The 19,618-nt window shown below is 33.5% G+C and overlaps 3 non-coding genes across 3 annotated transcripts; all 3 read left to right on the forward strand.

The window, feature by feature from the left end:
* Positions 1-5,738: 5,738 nt before the first annotated feature.
* Trnam-cau lies at positions 5,739-5,828 on the forward strand. Its single transcript is given in 2 exon segments — positions 5,739-5,775; positions 5,793-5,828. It is a non-coding gene; the product is annotated as a tRNA-Met (tRNA).
* Positions 5,829-9,150: 3,322 nt separating this feature from the next.
* On the forward strand, positions 9,151-9,240 carry Trnam-cau. Its single transcript is given in 2 exon segments — positions 9,151-9,187; positions 9,205-9,240. It is a non-coding gene; the product is annotated as a tRNA-Met (tRNA).
* A 2,208-nt stretch (positions 9,241-11,448) lies between these two features.
* Trnam-cau lies at positions 11,449-11,538 on the forward strand. The gene is given in 2 exon segments: positions 11,449-11,485; positions 11,503-11,538. It is a non-coding gene; the product is annotated as a tRNA-Met (tRNA).
* Positions 11,539-19,618: the final 8,080 nt, after the last annotated feature.

A 19,618-nucleotide genomic window follows, 5' to 3' on the forward strand; every position in this document is an offset into this window, starting at 1 on the left:
TCTAGCTTAAAATTCCATACCCCAGTTTAAAGCTCCATAACTTTACGAAATTTCTCAACTAAAAATAGTCCTCAGGAGAAGATAATGGGAGCTAAGGGAATAATGTAATTTGAGGAACTTCCCTTAAATCTTATGATGCTTCCGTATGAAAAAGTTTACATTATGAAATGTCCCTAGGGTAAAGATGAGACAGTGCCTAAAAATAGTAAATATGGTAGATTAAAAGGAGTCTGTTCTTTTGTTTTATATAACACTCACAAATCAATCGCAATTACCGTCCTACAAAAGCTTTCAGCGTCTTATTGTATGTTTTGTATTATAGTGGAATAATAATCTTATCCTGAAGAAATTATATCGTGCTTCGCCTTTAGCAACCTGTCGGGTTGACTTTTGGTCTGATATACCGATTCCATGTGGACCAACGCCTTTTGTAACTAGCTGCAGCGATTCACAAAATGCACGCGATTTGGGGAGACAGCAGTGAACAGTAAACCGTACTGTAAGTTATGACTGAATGCTGTATTATGCATTAAAAGTAATTAAAAGCTTACTAAGTCTGGTCACAATTGGCCTGTACAAAAATGTAACATGAAGAAAGTAACAGATCTATTCGTTGAAATGCAAACAAGCTTAACATTACACAGGGTATGTTCAATGACATTAATTAAAAATAAAATAAGGTTATCTAAATACATGTGTAGGTCAATATATTTGTTATTAGTGATTGGAGTGTTTCTAGTGGGAGGGGCGTGTGTAGTATACTATAAGTATTACTATTTATAGTATACTAAACAAGCCCCCTAGCAGCAGAAACATTGACGCATGCCCAGGGGGTTTGTTATATCAATATTCGCTTAATTTAAGTTGCTAGTAAGGGGGGAAATGAAACATAAAGCAAGGTGGAAAACAGATAAACAGATGCCAACAACATGTCGGAAAAAAAACACGCCATTGATGTAATAAAGAAAACCTAAAACCCTTTTGGAACCGTTTTTCGAACTGTTATACTTAAATACGCCTGTATTCAGCGATGTAACCTTTTAATTCTCCCAATCGACTCGTCAGTCTAAATACACTTCATACGCATATACAATGCATTTATTTTCACTGCATGAATGTCGACTCGTCTATCAATAAAATAGCAATTAAGGATCAATAGGTCAGCTAATTCTGGTCGGACTTATAAGCGATCTTTATTAAGGCACTGTTATTTTCTTTAATTAGATAGTGTTAATTACAAACTTTAAAGATTTAACAATGTCAATCAAATATGTAGATGACGCCACACAATAAAGGAAAAAAAACATGATATAATGTCTAAATCTGTTAACGGACTTGACCATTTTCTATAGATATTGGTACTGCACTGCTATATTGCAGTGACCGTCAATCTATTGTATTGTGTGTTATACGTACTGATGAGCTGTAAAGCTCAGAGTCAATAATTGAATTAGATATTGTCTATACCGTCGTGCAATTTCATGCATTATTGTGATAAGCAGTGTATAGACTGTCGGTAGGGTAGCATCTTATAAGAAATATCAAATCTTAGGCCAGGGATATAATATCTGAAAGGTGCAGTCAGTGAAATACCAGATGATATAGCACATCAATGGTTTTCTGACAGACATGCATACAACTGTCAAGTCTAATCCGCAGTACCTGTTAAAATAAATGTGTCAATAAAAATATAATGGATTATTGGAAACAGGACATAGCTAAGCATGCTTAATTTAACTTCTTCATACCAAAAGTGGCTAAATGAATAACAACCCCCTAGGACGTGTCACTAAATTTTATCCCATTTCACATATCATACCTTTCGACAAAACATTAGTGACTGGGATTGAATAACACGGCCACGTCAGTAAGCCCTGAAGGCCTGATCAAGTATAGCCCCGGTCATCCTACCTTGCCAGATCTGTTGAACCATGCTCAATGTTAATACAGAAAAGCGAGACTAGTGCAAAGCTCTAATCATGCCCTCGATTCCATTTTCGGTTCGAATGACAATGTATTATTGTATTTTTGTGTAGAAATCAAGAAGCTTTATTTTAATCTGATAATAACATCCCTGACATTCTTTGTTTGATAGCTGGATCATTTTGGCAGTGTTGATACTGCCTGTGTCGGGGTGTCAGCACGCCCGGCAGGGATTTACCGAGAGAATTTGTTCTAAAGTATGTGTGAATTAGAAACGGGAAGTTCCGACAAAAAAACACTTATCTCACTTTGGAAAGAAAATATTGCTAGAGTATAATTCCCCCTAACAATCATACATGTACAGGAATTTTTCTAATAATATATTGGAGTCATTGCTTGATTTTGAATTATTTCATAAATCAAGATATTAAAAGAAACACTACAATATTGTCCTTTCATTTAACGCCACAGGAGGAAATGGAATAGTTAAATAAGTTAAGAAAATTTATTTTAAAAAAACCTATTGCCTCCTTTTTTATTTGATATATGCAAATTTTGTTGATAAGTATAGATATCCAAAACATGTTTTCCCATTATTTCGAACAAAGTTTCACAATAGCCAATGCCGCCATTTTAGTGCTAATTGAGTTAGTACAATTTACTCTCCATAAATCGTTAGTGTTGGTGTTACATATTTCCATCTACTTATAATCATAAGCCCCAATATATATCTTATAAATAGTGTTTATGCATACATGTGCATAGTATAAACTATCGAAGTAGACAAAACACGTATTCAGAGGATGAAAGGAGCAAAATGTTTGTCTTGATTTCAACACGTGCTTATTGTATCATAATACTTAGGTAATGTGATGAGCTATAAAAACACTGACCACATTTTTGTTTATTAATGCAGCGTCATCAAATCATTTTGAATTTAGATTTTTTATGTTGATAAAAACCGACCAATTAACACAATAAGCATAACTAGCATGAACAAGAACATTCATCGCGACAAAAACAATTCATGTTGCTATTTATTTTACTAGAAAATGTAACAACAAAAACATTATAGGCATAACTAGACTGTCGTAAAGCCAGAAGAGACCTTGAAAGCAAAACAATACCAGCTGATAAATATAAGCAGAAAATGATGATTTCATTGGAGATTGTGATAACGACAGAAAACAAGTAAAAATGTTCCGTGTTTTGGACAGAATTAGTCAATGATTGCAAAACTATTGTCATTTCTTTATTAAACATGATCAAATATTGATATGATTTATAGTGTTTATCTATATTGGTAATTGTAGAAAGTGCAATATGTTCAATTATATGCAAGTTAGATTATATTGTTATCATTATATTATTTCATTTATTTATTTATTTATTTTTTACATAGAAACTACATGTATCTACAAACTGTATAGTATTCACCCAATAATGCTATTTTGTGGGAAAATTATGTTGTCAAGTTGTCGTTTCAATCAGCTGCTTGCTGTACCCTTAACTTCAATGTCCGGTTAGTCAGGACATTTAATCAACAAAAATAAAACAGCATTAACTCGTATGAAATGAATGTCAGGGAATGAATGGTTAGGTGTCATTTCCTTTGATGAATGGTCTTTATAAACGTTTTATATGATTAAATGGACTCCGGCCACTGGCGATTATCTCTGGGTCATCGCAGGTTGTGCCCTGGTCAGGTCGCCTGACCTCCTGATAAGCATCTCGACATGTGCTAGTACAATGATATCATATTTACCTTGATCGGTTATATAGAAATCAATTTCCTATTTCAGCTTTTGACACAATACAACACTTTTCTCCATCACTATTTGAACTGCTGTATACATGAACAGTACATTGACTTATATTCAGGCTTGAGATTATAACTGATGTTAACATGTCGTTTTTGTGCGATTCTCAGACAGTATATTGTATACAGGTGATCATTTTTATATGTCATGGATATGGACAATGGTGAACAAAACCGAAATTGCTGTTTCTGGTTTGATGGCTCTGTCAACATCTGCTTGTCAATTTTAGAGCTAATGTATATCACTTTGTGCTTGACCGTTCGTTATCTCGTTGTGGTCAGTTTATTATCTGACACTACATCTTGAGTTTATTATCTGACACTACATCTTGTTTTGACCGTTTGACTTTTGATTTATAGCATAAGTTGTCCACAGTAATGAACACTTATGACCAAAAAACTAACGTCAGCTAGTCGATTCCAACACAGGGCTTTTACCACCAATAAAACATCTGACCGGAATAATTTAAATAAACTAATAACTATTTAGTGTTAGTGAAGCTTTGAAATGAAAGGATATGGATGCTCGCGATTTTTGAATATGAATTCTTGCAACGTTCACCATTAAAAAGTCAAGTTCAAAACAAATTAATAACTAAAGAAAATAAAAACTGACCCACGAACGACAGAATATGACTGGATTTCCATTTATATACATGCATATGTATAATTTTATATAAAAGGAATAATGTTATATCTTATCATATAGTAAGCGGCTATCAAAATCAACAAAGCAATCATATAGAAGAGCTATGTTCTGGCCATTAACATACGCCTACGAAAGACAATACGTTTCTTACATAGATGTGTGTTTAAGGTCAATACATAGCTCTAAATCACAGGTATGAGAACAACTGCCTGGAGGCAATATCAATAAGCAAATATTACATCACATGACAGGTATTCCCAACCTCTGATGAATCGTGTTAGGGTAGGACCTTTCTATAGCATGAATCGTGTTAGGGTAGGACCTTTCTATAGCATGATGAGTTTTTTTTTTACAAAGGTTAGACTTTACCTGAAACGAGTTCCTGAAGAGGCAAAATCTTACCACAATCTGAAACAAGTTTTAATCAATGCATTGCCTTACTGCAACCTGGAATAGAGTTTAAATAATGTTTGGCCTTACTATCACCTATCGTCGTACCCCACGTCTCATTTGGTGCGAGGTTAACTTTAACCTGGAATAGATTTTAATTAATACAATACCGTACTACAATTTAAAATAGGGTTTGATTTAAGAATAGCCTTAATTCAATCTGAAACAGGTTTTATAAAAGGTAAATTCCTAATGCTACCTGCAATACTATTTCTACATAAAGGTAAGGTCTTACTATATTCTGAATATAAAGTCAATGCCTTCGATAACAGCAAATAGGTTTTTATTTCGAAATTCCATACCACAACAACAAAATATGTGTAGATCATTGTTAATTTGGTCATAGGTTTAATAAGGCTATCATGATTGTAACTACCATACCATCGAGTATTACAACTCATGAAATCTCTGTAAGACAACAAAATGCAAAATCAATCAGTTAAACAAGCAATAATTCAATATGACACTAATATTTCAATTTTATTTCAGGTTTCATTATTTTAAAACGTCAAATCACATTACAGACATATGTCGAGTGTTTGGTTTTGAATGCTATATTCTTTACGACGTACAATATAATTTGGTAATGTTTTAATATAAAAGTTGGCTTAATCAAATTAAGTTCAGATGCCTGTTCGGTCTGTTTTAGTATTATCGTATCTACAAATATTATACACAAGAAAAGCACGCTTGCATAATTGATTATAATTACATTAATCTAAACATCCACTTCTGCTTTGAAGCTATTAAATACACCACCCTACCACTCCACTCTATGTAAACTGAGTGACAGAAACTAGATTACAGACGATTATCTAACGTCCGTACAATCTGATTGGATAGATCAAAGTCCTATGTCGGGCGTTCTATATATACACCTCTTATGAGACACTTAATGCCTTGGTAGCGCAGTAGGTAGCGCGTCAGTCTCATAATCACATATACAGAGCGATCTGAAGGTCGTGAGTTCGATCCTCACCCGGGGCATTTATTTTTAGTCCCAATGTTCAAAATCTATCAACATAAAACCAATACGTTATTTAAGAAAAACGAATGATTTTCTCGGCTACAATTTAACTCTACCTGTTTAAAGTGCTCGTCAATACGAACTCAAATATAGATAGATTATTTTCATATTAATAAACAACCTACAATTACTTTTAAACAAATCCAACTTCATCCAAATTCGTTATGAACAACCCTTACTTTATGACATCAACCCTTATTTCAGTTATTAACAGTTAGACGAACACAAATTATGATACTATGGCACGTTATACTACAAAAACATGATGTGTTTGTATTCTGTTTTGCTCGCGTATGTAAAATAAAAGGAAGTACAGGGCCCTTAAGCGAAATATGTTATTTCTTCGGCAGTATGAAAGATGCTACGCCTCCGATAAATAGTATTTTTATCCATACAAAACTCGAATAGATATGTAATTTTCTTCAGTAATAAAAGTTACACACTTTACATTATTACCCCCTTCGAAAATTGTAATCTTCTTATTTATCTTTCAAATTAGAAAAAAAAATAGATAAAATTAATTATTCGCGTCCATTTCGCTCCGCCTCCATATTGAATGAAATACTTATTACTCATGCGCCGAAAACAGAAACACAAACGAGTAATGGCGATCGCACTAAGACGAGAGAAACACCATCAATGTTAATATACACAGAAAAGAAGGAATTGAGCTTAAACTAGGTTATGAAACAAATAAAGGAAGGAATTCGATCGGAGAGTGCATAGACAGGTGTAATTATATTAACACGACAATGGAATCGGAACACATGCGGAAATGACACATTTTTTGTTGGATAGGAAAGTTTGTAAAGTAAACACGTTAGTTTAACATTCAGTCTAGATCTGCTGTTATCTTTACTGAAAACTATAAGTATATGATGGGATTGAACCAGTGGTTAGGAGTTCTTTCGTGATATGTATTGATTGCAGAGTGACTATTTATCGTTCACCAGCTTAAACTTATTGATAAATCACATATGCACCATGGGGCCGAATGGGGTTACGCTAAGAAAGCTTTTCAGTTCGTGCGTGGCAGCATGCAGAGGATCGTGATTTTTCGCGATTAATAACATTGAAATGTATATTTTGTGTTTATTATCTCTTTGTATTAAAACCTCGGGTTATTTAAATTTGTAGTTGTGATATGCAACACACTGTTTTTGCAACTATATCGGATTGTATTTCGTTAAGGGGCATCTCAACAGCAAATCCAGTCAAAACAGTGATATTTTACAGGACTATAAATTCCTTCTTTGGTGCAATTTAACAGAACCAACAGGATGAACTTTTAGTATGTATCATGGCAAACCGTGTGCCTTACTTTGGACATGTTATTTTGTTAAGCTGTTTGTAAATTTCAACAAAACATTGGAAAAATGCATGTTTCAGTGGGACATAATTAGCTCATTCGTATCGCATATATTACACAAACTTGCCATGTTATTTTGTTCACTATTGTATAAAGCACAAAATAGGAGCATTGGTTTGACCAGCTTTGGCGTTATTATATGTAGAAACGCTGTTTTTATTTTGACCTTGAATTGCAAATGGCGGTCGTGAATGATATCACACAAATATGGCATATAAGGAGGTATTTAAAACATCAAAAATGCTCTTATTAGAAAATATAAAGTCTTCTTGAAGTGGCAAGAAGACTACTTTTACGAAAAAATGTTCAACCGTTGAGTTTGGGGTAAAATATGCCTATTTCTGAAAAAGGCTGCAAACTCACCATTTTAACAAATTGACTTTAAAATGTTCTTCTTACTTTGATGAGATGTCTTAAATGTATGATATAGGAGTATTGTTATTAACTGAAATGCCCCCCTTTAAGCCATGTTTGTGTAAAATTATTCACAGCCGCCATTTGCATTCCAAGGTCAAAACAAAGTAAGTGTTTATACGTACATACAGTAAAATCCAGTCAAACAAATGCTCCTACCCTGTGCTATAGACACTTGTGAACATAACAGCTTGGCTATTTTTCAGGATTGGTCATTTGCGTAACTTAGAATTATTCCATGCTACATCTCACCACAAAGTTACTCTATAGAAGAAACTGGTAGCATCTATAGCAATTTATTGGTGATTGTAAGAAGCTACATGTCCAAACAAACATTTTGGTATATTACATGACATTTTTTGTGCAAATCTTAAGGTATTTATTCGTGTTTGAAATTCAACATTATTCTGCTATATAGATGACCCTTAAGGTCCTTCGTACTATGATGAGATGTCTTAAAAGCATTATATAGGAGCATTTTTATTTATTGAAATGCCTTCCAATACGCCATATTTGTGTAATATTACTCACAGCCGTCATTTGCATCTCAAGATCAAACAAAGTAAGCGTTTATACGTACATAAAGTAAAATCCGGTAAAACAAATGCTCCTACCCTGTGCTATAGACACTTGTGAACATAACAGCTTGGCTATTTTTCGGGTTGTGTTATTTGCATGACTTAGAATTATTCCATGCTACATCTTACCACAAAGTTACTCTATAGAATAAACTGATATCGTCTACAGCAAATTATTTTTGTGCAAATCTTTAGATATTTATTCGTGTTTGAAATATTATTCTGCTATATGGATGATCCTTAAACATATCACTAGAGCCGCTAGGAAATACATTGCGGTTGAAATCGTTAGTTTCCACTAGATTTATTGAATACCTTACAGAAAAGCCAATAACACACGTTTTCTAGAAATGCAGGTTATTGCAGATCATGAGAAAGCTTTATGGCCCCCATTGGAAAATATTCTTTATGCAACATGACGTCAGACATGTTATATGATGTCTGGTGGTTCCATTGTGACTATCCTAGTTCTTATTTTTAAGAATGGTGCTTAATTTTTATTGTATGGTAGGTGTTGGCGATTTTGTTAAGATTTGTATGACGGGCTGATCTTTCCATCTTTGTCGTTTTGCAAATATTTCTATATAAATCTGTCTGTTAGTTGTTTTACCTTAAATTTGTCAATTTATATTTAAAATTACCATGTTCTCTTTATGTCCATGACCTCTTTTCCTTTTCGGTATTGTTTTATTTTGTTTGTTTTATTAGTTTGTGTGGGGATTTTGTTGGGGGTTTTTTTGTGGGTTTTTGGTGTGGTTTTTGTGTGTGGGTTTTTGGTGTTTTTTATTTTATTTTTTGGGGGGGAGGGGGGGGGGGGGGGGCTACGTATTTCACGTCAAGCGTTTGATAGATATTACCAATATTAATATATATTACATCATAATGGGGTGCTGCTCAGGCTATATATCAATAGTCTTTATCGCCTCGGTAGCGCAGTAGGTAGCGCGTCAGTCTCATAATCACATATACAGAGCGATCTGAAGGTCGTGAGTTCGATCCTCACCCGGGGCATTTATATTTTACCGATAACAATTTTATTCCGAATGATGAATTTTATGTTTATCTAATGGCTATGATCCCCTTAACAAATGTTGTCCCTGATGTAACATGGGTAGGAATGCTTTCTTAGTATTTTCTAACTCTCAGCAATCACTAATGAAAACAATCTTTTATAAAATCTTGTGTGGCTCTCGAGAAAGGTATCCTTATTTTAGAAACAAAATATCCTATCGAAATTTATCAATATTAGTCATATACTGTCGGCCATTAAACCAATATAGTACAATATCAACTACAACATAGTATATATATGTAATTTTCTAATGAGGAGATGTATCTATCTTCTTCATTACATTAAACTGCCCAGATCCAGAGATTTATTCCAAACTTATTTTGTTTCTCACCAAATTTAAGAAATGTATAAAGCTAAATAACATATTTATGTATTACCTTGAATCAAGAAAGAAGCAATTCTGTATGACTCCGCTTTGTTTATATCCATATTTAAAGTTGATAAATTAACTTTATGAAAATATCACATAGATATTGTCAGAAAAGTTTATTTAAATGTTTTCATTTCGTGTATATATGTATGTAGTACATATTGTATATGCTATATCCAAAAGACATGAGAGATGAAATTAGTATCAATCCTTTAGTCAACTTAATACACGTAATCGCCCAGACCACGATTTGCTTCTCACCAAACTCATTCAAACTTAAACATTTCCCACATTCCGCTATATAACAAATGAATCATTACAATTTATAGTTATTACAATTGATAAGTTAGTTATTATAATTTATAAGTCGGTTATTACAATTTCTAGGTTCATCTATATAGCAAAATAATGTTGAATTTCAAGCACGAATACATTTATTTAAAATTTGTCATGTAACATACCAACATGTTTGCTAGGACATATAGTTTCTTACAATCACCAAGAACTTGCTGTAGATGATGTCAGTCATTTAGTTACTTTGTGATAAGATATAGTAAGGAATGATTCGGAGTCACAAAGATGACCACATCTGAAATATAGCCCAGATGTTATGCTCACATGTGTCTAAAGCACAAGGTAGGAGCATTTGTTTGACCGGATTTGACTTTATGTACGTAAAAACACTTATTTTGTTTTGACCTTGATATGCAAATGGCGGCTGTGAATAATATTACACAGATATGGCATAAAGAAAGGCATTTCAATCAATACAAATGCTCATATAAAATACTTGTAAGACTTTTTATCATAGTAAGAAGGACCTTTTAAAGTCAAATAGTTAAACTGGTGAGGTTATGACCTTTTCCTGAAAGGGGCATATTTTACCCCAAACACAACAGTTTCTAAAAACAGTCTTCTTGCCATGTCTAGTGTTCTTTATAGTATTTAATAAAAGTATCATGATGCTTGAAATACCTCCATATATTTCATATTTGTGTGATAATATTCACGACCGCCATTTCCATTTCAAGATCAAAATAAAAACAGTGTTTATACATATACTAACGTCGAATGTCGAACCAATACTCCATTTTGTGCTTTAGACACTTGTGAGCACAACGACATGGCTATTTTGTGCAATACATGCGATATAAATGAACTAATTATGTCCCTTGAAACATTCATTTTTCGTATGTTTGTTTGGAATTTACAAATAGCTTAACAAATTACATGTCAACAGCAAGTCCCACGGTTTGCCTTGACAAATACTAAAAGTTCATCATGTTAGTTCTGTTAAAATGCAACATAGTAAGAATTTCTAGGCCTGTAAAATATCACTGTTTTGACTGGATTTGCTGTTTAGATCCCCCTTAATGGTACATCAACACTGTAAAGGTCATAAAGGTCATTGTGCGTAAAAAGGGCATCAAACGAAACAACATTACACAAACAAAATACGTACAGATGTAAAAATATCTTTGTTCACTCACGTGTATGATTTTACATGACAAATGTGGCTATGGTTACTCATGTCATGTGGTACAGAACGACAACTTTTTGATAGGTCAAAAAGTGTTACACGTTTATGTAATTAGTTCATATAGTTTAAAACAATAAATAAATTCTGTACTACTTGTTGTATTCATATTTAAGCTTTTATATTTTGATATTATTTAAACATCACGTTAATATTAGGAAGGGAGTTTTTTTAATCTTTTAATTTCTTATTTGATAAAATCATTTACAGCCATGAGTATTCAAGTAGACAGTATTTATCGCCTCGGTAGCGCAGTAGGTAGCGCGTCAGTCTCATAATCACATATACAGAGCGATCTGAAGGTCGTGAGTTCGATCCTCACCCGGGGCATTTATTTTTATGATCAGTGTTAAAAACATATCAACATTAAATCAAGATTTCACAATATATATATATAAAAAAATAAATAAATAACACACACACACAACACCAACAAAATTACAACAACATCGAACTTATTTACGAAATATTTTCTCGGCTAACAATTATTACTTTATTATTTACTCTTCCTTTTTTAGTCAACACTAATATTATTGTTTCACACTAATGACATACAGTGTTGCTTAATTCTCTCTCAAATGTGTGTTTTTGGTCAATCTTTCAAATTCTTGAACTTAACACTCGTACATGAGTTATCTCTCTTTATTCGATATACATTCATATTGAGAATTACAATAACAGAGTCCTATAATAATCATATTTGTTTTCATATTGATTTGTTTTATTTTGGTTTATTTCAGCCTCAGTCTCCGTCTATCTATCTCTACTTTGTAGCTCTGTTGTGTCATCCAACGATTAGCTGTGTGCGTTATGAACATAAACATATATAAACCCATAAACATTGGCTGAGCAAGGTCTGTAATGTTTCTAAATGTGAATGTTACAGTAGCATATTTCGAGATTTCTATTTTCTTTTTTTAGGTTCAAAATAATTTCACTCATAAAAGCATAGTGATTATACAGAAACTGTAATACAGGAGGAAACTCACCATTCGCTTACACACATACAATATAAATTATTAGGTAATACACACACATACAATATAAATTTTCAGGTAACACACACATTCATACAATAATAGATATTAGATAATAAACACATACATAAATTGATAATGTCTCGAGACATCAACTTGTTTTACCGATAAATCATCAGTGACTCCTTCGATCATGATTTTTGTTGTGCCTCATTATGTGTTTCATTTGTTTTGTTGCGAATAGACGTGACTGTAATAAAAAAATGCATTTTGTATTTCAGGTTTAAAAACTAACTAAGATCTTATATTCTAATATGGCTTTAGTCAAATTAAGTATTGGTTTTCATAAGGTTAGCATATATTGACATCCATCATATCCAGCTCTGTATGCATTATCACTTTATATGTTCCATTGTTCTTAATTTATGGTTATGACTTCACCCTGAAATAACCCAGATTTACATGTTGTAGACTGGCACCTGTCTATAGAATATTAAAATCATGAATCAACTTAAACATTTTAATTTTTTGTTTCTAAGATATGTCTGATTATTGTATTAGAATTCCACTGGGCAATTATTTATGAAAACTAGAAGGCCGGTTGCCAGTTTGATGCCGTCGACGGCACATGTAACGCTTACCCTTGATAAACGCCTCGTTTATACTCCTTCTACTTGTACAAGCGTCTCCATGCAATTCCATAATTGATTGGTATTTCGCTCTCATCTTATCGGTTTCGAGGAGGAATTGCGGTCTTGTTTGCACATCCTCTGTTGTTTTTGAGAAGCACGTCTCAGTTTCTGTAACATTGGATGAAACATTTGTCCAATAATAACTAAACATTACCATGTGGTGTTTCTTCATCAGGATCATTTCCCCTCGCTGCAGAAACAAAAAAGTAAAGTCAGGAATACCCTGTTCTTACTTATAACCGTTAATTGCATATTAATATAGAGGTTCAAGATTGAATAATGAATACTATGAATACTTGGCATTGATTAATACTTTGTACTGTAGTTATTCACGAGCTGTGTGTTGCTTTCTGTCTTAAGGCACATTTAAATAACTATTATTGGTTCATTTGCAGTAGAATGTTTACAAATGACGCTACCAACAGGACGTTCTAAGATATTTATTCCATATGTATCTATTCCAGGACTACGTTAACGTGCTATTGTATGTTGACACTCGTCCATTTTCATTTACCGAATAACGTGGAACTTGTTTATATACATGACAATGATATATTTATAATAATTCATATCAGCTTATATTAAACTCGCTTGTTGGCCCGGAAGCAGGTGTTGGAGGGGTATTACAGTTGGGCTAACTGGAATACCCGAAGAAAACGTACGTGGTCGGGCAAGTGACCCCATACCTTTTCGCGTCCGATCGGGAAATCGAATCACAATCGGCCGCCTAGGTGAAAATAAAGAGCAATCCTAAAGAACATCTCAAGATATTCATAACAATGATATAATCGAAAACTCCCAACAACCTTACTGTAAACTTTCAAAAGAAATTCACATTATTTTTCATAAACGTATTATCATTAAACAGCTGATGTGAAGCTAACTAGTGTGGTTTACATGCCGAAGATAAATAATACATTGGAAAAGATGAATAACTGGAAAGAGTAAACAAGATGGATAAACAAGACAAGAATATTAAGATGGTTTTATCCTGTTTTCAAACAGTAGCAGATGGATATGGCCATTTATTCAATGATTATCACTGTTCCCAGACAATTAGATGGTGATCCCGTTCTGTCTAAAGTTATTTTCCCACGAGATCGCACAATAGGAAGCCTTACCTGGACACAAGGAGAATCTGTTGAGGGTAGAACTGTCGCGGGACTTATCACTGAGGCGTGGGGCGACCGTGGGGGATAAAATTAGCTCGTATAAGGAGTATATTATTGCACTAATCGTTAGGAAGAGTTGAAATGGGAGCTATATTGTCATAGTGGTACCAATGATACTGCAATACCTTTCGGCGAACTTTCCGTATAAGAGCAAGTTGTTACCAATAAAACATATATAAATTAAAACCTTGCAGTAACATCTTAACACACCTGATACATAGATGATTGGTTAGTTTGGAAAGCTTTATACTTGGAGCTCTCGCGGCAAAATACTAATCTTGATTTTTTGCTACATTTTGTGTTATTTTGTGTCATGTTTTGTTTCCCGAGAAAGGTTAGTAGAGTTTCTTTTACCTGTATTTTCCATGTAACGAGGCGGTATATTAACGTTTTGATATCTTGATAAATGGAAGATTGCTTAAAAATGGGAAACGTCGTGCGCACTGTCATAGATTCAGACTTATATCATTGTTTGCGTGACAAGACATATCGAAGAGTATATAAATATATATATACAATATAAACGTACTAAATAATCGTTAAGTTCAGTTGTTTAGTGTAACAAAGACACCATTTTTGTTGAGATAATGCAATCAAGTAAATTTATTTTACAAACTACATTTTCTTTATATCAAATATTTCATCTATAACCTTAACTTAGAGATTATTAAATCGAAGAACGAATTCATTATGATATAACAAAACATATTAAGCTGAAATGATTTCACTACACCTGAGATGATACCGAAGTTTCCCCGACTGGCCTCTGTACACTTGATAGGAATCAAAGTGTGCTTATCACGAACGAGGTTCATAGTGTGACGGTGACCCATGGAAAATTAGGACGGGGGCGTGATTTTCCCACAGGCCTAAAATTGCAGTCTCCACCAAAAAATCGGCACGTGTCCCTAATCAATACAGGAAACACTTGTCCCTCGATAGTAACGGATCTATTTTTTTTTTTAACGTTTACATTTCTTTTAAAAAAATTGGGGAAAAGTAAAAGCAAATAGGTTTATCTAATAGAATAAAGTATACGTAAGGATTATTACCACCTTGTTCTGAAATGCGGTGGTGATCATAATTAACAAAAGGTTGACGGTAATGTACGGTGAAAAACGTTTCTGTTGATATTACTAACAGTCAATCCCGTTAATACAGAATCGAATAAGAATAAAAAATTAACCGAGGGCAAAGCCCGAAGTCAATATTTCAGATTATACCAGGTAGGTATATCATATTCATCTTAATAACAGAAAAAATGCATCTGGACATCGTGACGTCACAATTATTATGACGTTAAAAAAGCAACATTAATTCGATAGTTTTTACAAAAAACTCTACGTTACCATGTTTTAGCAAATAAGATTTGAGAGATATCGACCGAAAACTCAATTAACAAATGACCATTTAACAGTATTAATAGTTAAATGTGGCAATATAAACTTGCACCGAATATGATAATCATCGAATGGTGCGCAATTGACCATAAATTGTACGTGCATTATAAGCTTATCAGTGTTTTTCAACTATCTTTTACCATCGTAACTATGTAGCATCAAGTACCGCAAAAACTAAAACATTGCTATCATGTCAAACCGTTCATGAATGCGCATTAAAGAATTTGCAGGGACAATTGGCGCTAAAAGTTACCCTCTCATGTCGAACCGTACATGAATGTTGAAACTTTTGGAGGTATCTGCGTTAAAAATAAACTCTTTCATGTCAAACCGTACATATATGTGCATCCTGGGGACTTTGTAGGCAATTACCGTTGACACCACCACGATCTCATTTAGAAATAGCTTTATCCCTATTAATGTTTGACGTGCTTGGTCCTCATTGCGATAATTTTGGGAACAATTGTCAAGAGACGGGCTCTCTTTCTTTTGACTTTGGTTACATGGGCTTGATATGTAAGGCAGATGTCTTTGTTTAATAATAAGACGCGTAGCTTTCTAGCACGCCTGGTCTTATACACAGTTACTCCACTTCACACAATCGTGAACAATGATAATAATACCACTAAAAAGAATTAGAGTATATATAAATGGATAAAAAGGTTTATTAAAATTCTGGAACTATAAAGGCTATGGTATTCCTGGTAATTACAAACCATAGTATACATGATATACCGGTATGTTATTCAAAAATATCGATACAAAATGTTTTACATATACAAATACTTGGCTAGGAATGCTCGCAGATAACCATACATAGACAATATCTAAAACACTTTAAACCTATTTGAATATTTATAAGAACGATTTATTATTTTATTACCTAGTTTCATATTTAACTTAAAATTAATACCGAATATGTAAAATCAGCTTTTGACAGTGTGTATATCATACATCTCACACGAGTGATACGTCATCACGACAGACAGTGTTGATACCCTACATTTGATATTACACCGGGAAGACTTATCTGATTACGGGTAGATATTAATAGACACTGATGCCTTACATGTATTTGAAAGATAAAGGTGTTTGTCAGTATCCCATTAACATAACGTCTTAAATCGAAACTGTAATCGTCCTATGTTTTTTCTTATCTTACAATATAAATGTATTACTACACGCTCCAGGCGTCTAGCCTGATAACTCCTGCCATTTACATATCAATACGCCTTGTAAGGGTTTCATGATGTATGTGTTCAGAAAGTTGCTTTTGATATTGATAGCCAGATCCGAAACTTTTCCTTTCTTCTATTATCGGTCAGGAAATCAATTTTGAATGAATTAATATAGCGATACATAGCTGCACCAAAGTTTTCGGCAGTTTTGGAAATATTTATAGCTTAGCATTATTATTATAGGAGCTTTATTCGTGGTTTTAAAACTTTACTTTTTGTTAAAAATTATTCAAGCTGTACAGCTTATCATTTCGTATCTGTTATTAAACCGAAGAAAAAAGATATGCTATGGTAGTTGAACTCTTTCTCATCGCGATAAACTTTGTTCATTTTGTCTCCGACATGGTACGAGTACAACGGCAAGTATTGTTAAAACGAAACGAGACTGATAACGGTTTGTCATGGCCAACAAAAAGTGAAATTAAATGCAGATTTCTGACCAAGAGCTGACCGCTAGTGGACATAAAATATAAAGTATCAGATCAGGTTTCACAGGCTAACACGACAGGTGACCAGACACAGATATCCTGTAGACTATCACTCTCATTAAACGAAGAATAAAAGAATATGAATTCAGAGAAAATTCACCTATTTATGGAAATAAAGATATGTTAATATCCGATTTATTTAATAAAGCAAAAACGGCCATGAAATAGGAATGATTTGTGGTTTTCAAAATGAATACAAAACATTATTAGAATATAAAAATCCAATAAAGTAAGTTCCTTTATAAAACTGATTTCCCATTTAAAATCTCTTTTGCCTCATTACTTTGACTTAGGCATCAGCATTTTCAATTATTTATTACCGGAAAAAAACCGGTCGGGTATCAATGAAGTATTTTCATGGGATTCCGTAGTTATAGAAACTTGTGACAATACCATATGAATACCATATCCACCGCAAGGTTGACATTTGCGTCTAATTCTTCCTTTATATATGATATCAATTTGCACTCCAGTTAACATCTAGCAATCATTATACCAAACAAAACGTCAATATTTTACTGTTACATCAAACACCTGTAATAACCATGCGTTTGTAGTTTGGAATCAAATCATACTACTATCAATACCCTATTACAATGTAACATATAAGCTCAAAGACCGATAGTGCCTACATAATCTGCTATTGAAATAGTTGCTTTAAACTTTAATATGTGCAATGTTTCCCGCGGGAAAAACACAGAAATGGAAGAAGAAAACAAAAATGTTTTTCGTGTATCAAAATGTATTTGTACTTTACCTGGACGAAAACAACTGTTATAAACACAGCGACAATCAACAACTCTTTCTATTGTGTTTCAATATTTAAATGAACCGCAGGATAAATAATTATAGCTTCCTATCCCCATGAAATAAAAACCCAATATTTTACTGAAATATCATAACCTTTAGCTAATTCGGAACAAAATGGTCGGTTTTATTTTCCTTGTAGATAACAGGAAAAGTACTATATTCAGTTACATATCAGCTTACCTTTGACCATTCTCTGGTCGATATGGAACATTTATCGTGGTTTTTATGACTGTATATTTAAAAACGAAAGGAAGGGATGATTAGAAATCAACATGGGTCCGGTGGTTGTTATCGTAATTCAGGGGTAGAGTAATGAATGGAAATTTGAAACTAGACATTATATCAATAACAGAACATCAGTTTGATATTCATGTATCACATGTGGACCTGGTTAATGAGGTCGTTTATACTCAAAGCCTATGTGGACAAATACTCTCACAATCAATCCAACAGTTTTACACATCAGCACTAATCAGACAGGACATAAAAGGACACATTTGAACAAAATATGCCGTAGACATTATATATGCAAAAACTCATCGGTCATATTATTATCTTATTCTGAATTAGTATTCCATGTAAATATGTATGGTCACGTATGATTAATGAAAGACCATCACAGGAATCACAGAATCACAGCCTTGGTGTTGAAAGCTTCGTTTAGCTTATTGATGACACGTTGTCGTCATTTCTTTAAGGAGTACTCAAATTAATTGTACTTGTATAAGCATATTGCGACATATTAGATAAAATAATCCGAATGTTGTTTTCGATTTATATATATATATCAAAAATAATTCCAAAACGGCATCATAGAGATGATTATCGTCGAAAGTGAACTCTATTCAAAGCCGATAATCACGTCAGATGTTTTATTTCGTATGCTGGGTGCTGAATGCCTTAAAATTATGGTGAAATATTTATGCAACCAAAATGTCTATGTTAGGCAGCTAAACGAACGTGTAACTATACAACTTCCTTTTCAAGCACTATACGTATTAATTTGAAATCGCGGTAAGTTGTTTAAGCCAATGTCTAACACCTTCCACTAGTTTGTAATATCTTGACCTTACTTATAATCAAACTCGACCAACATAGTAACTTTGTGAAAAATTTACAACTAGACAGAAGTTTGTTGAATATAAATCACTTGAAATATTGTTTGTATAGGAAAACCGTATTCTCCAATTATATGAACTTGTCCATAAATACAACGATTTAATGATTTCTTGACTGCAAAATTATTTTGTTTGAGATGTTTGAGAGTAGAGATGAGTGCAAGTTTATTAACGCATGTGAAAGACTTTCCCCATGAGTTACGCCCTGTTGCCAGAGAAAGTGCCCGCCAAGGTCGGTGGGATGTAAGCTGGCCCAAGGGTTCAGCTACGTCTACTGTCAACTAAGCGGGCACCTGTCAGTAATGAGACACCTCATTAATGGTGCCCAACAACACTTGTTTGTTTTCGCTCTTCTTTTCTTTTCCCTTCCCAGATCATGCCGATAGTCTGTCTTTGTGTTGGTGAATTTGTAAGTACTTGAGAAATAGTTTTTTTTACAGACGGTGGATAGATGGTAGATGTATCAATCGATTAGAGATTATCATAACTTGGCGAGCTTTCATTCTGAATTACAT

The sequence above is a fragment of the Pecten maximus genome, chromosome 16 (genome assembly GCF_902652985.1).
Source record: "Pecten maximus chromosome 16, xPecMax1.1, whole genome shotgun sequence".
Lineage (NCBI taxonomy): Eukaryota > Metazoa > Mollusca > Bivalvia > Pectinida > Pectinidae > Pecten > Pecten maximus.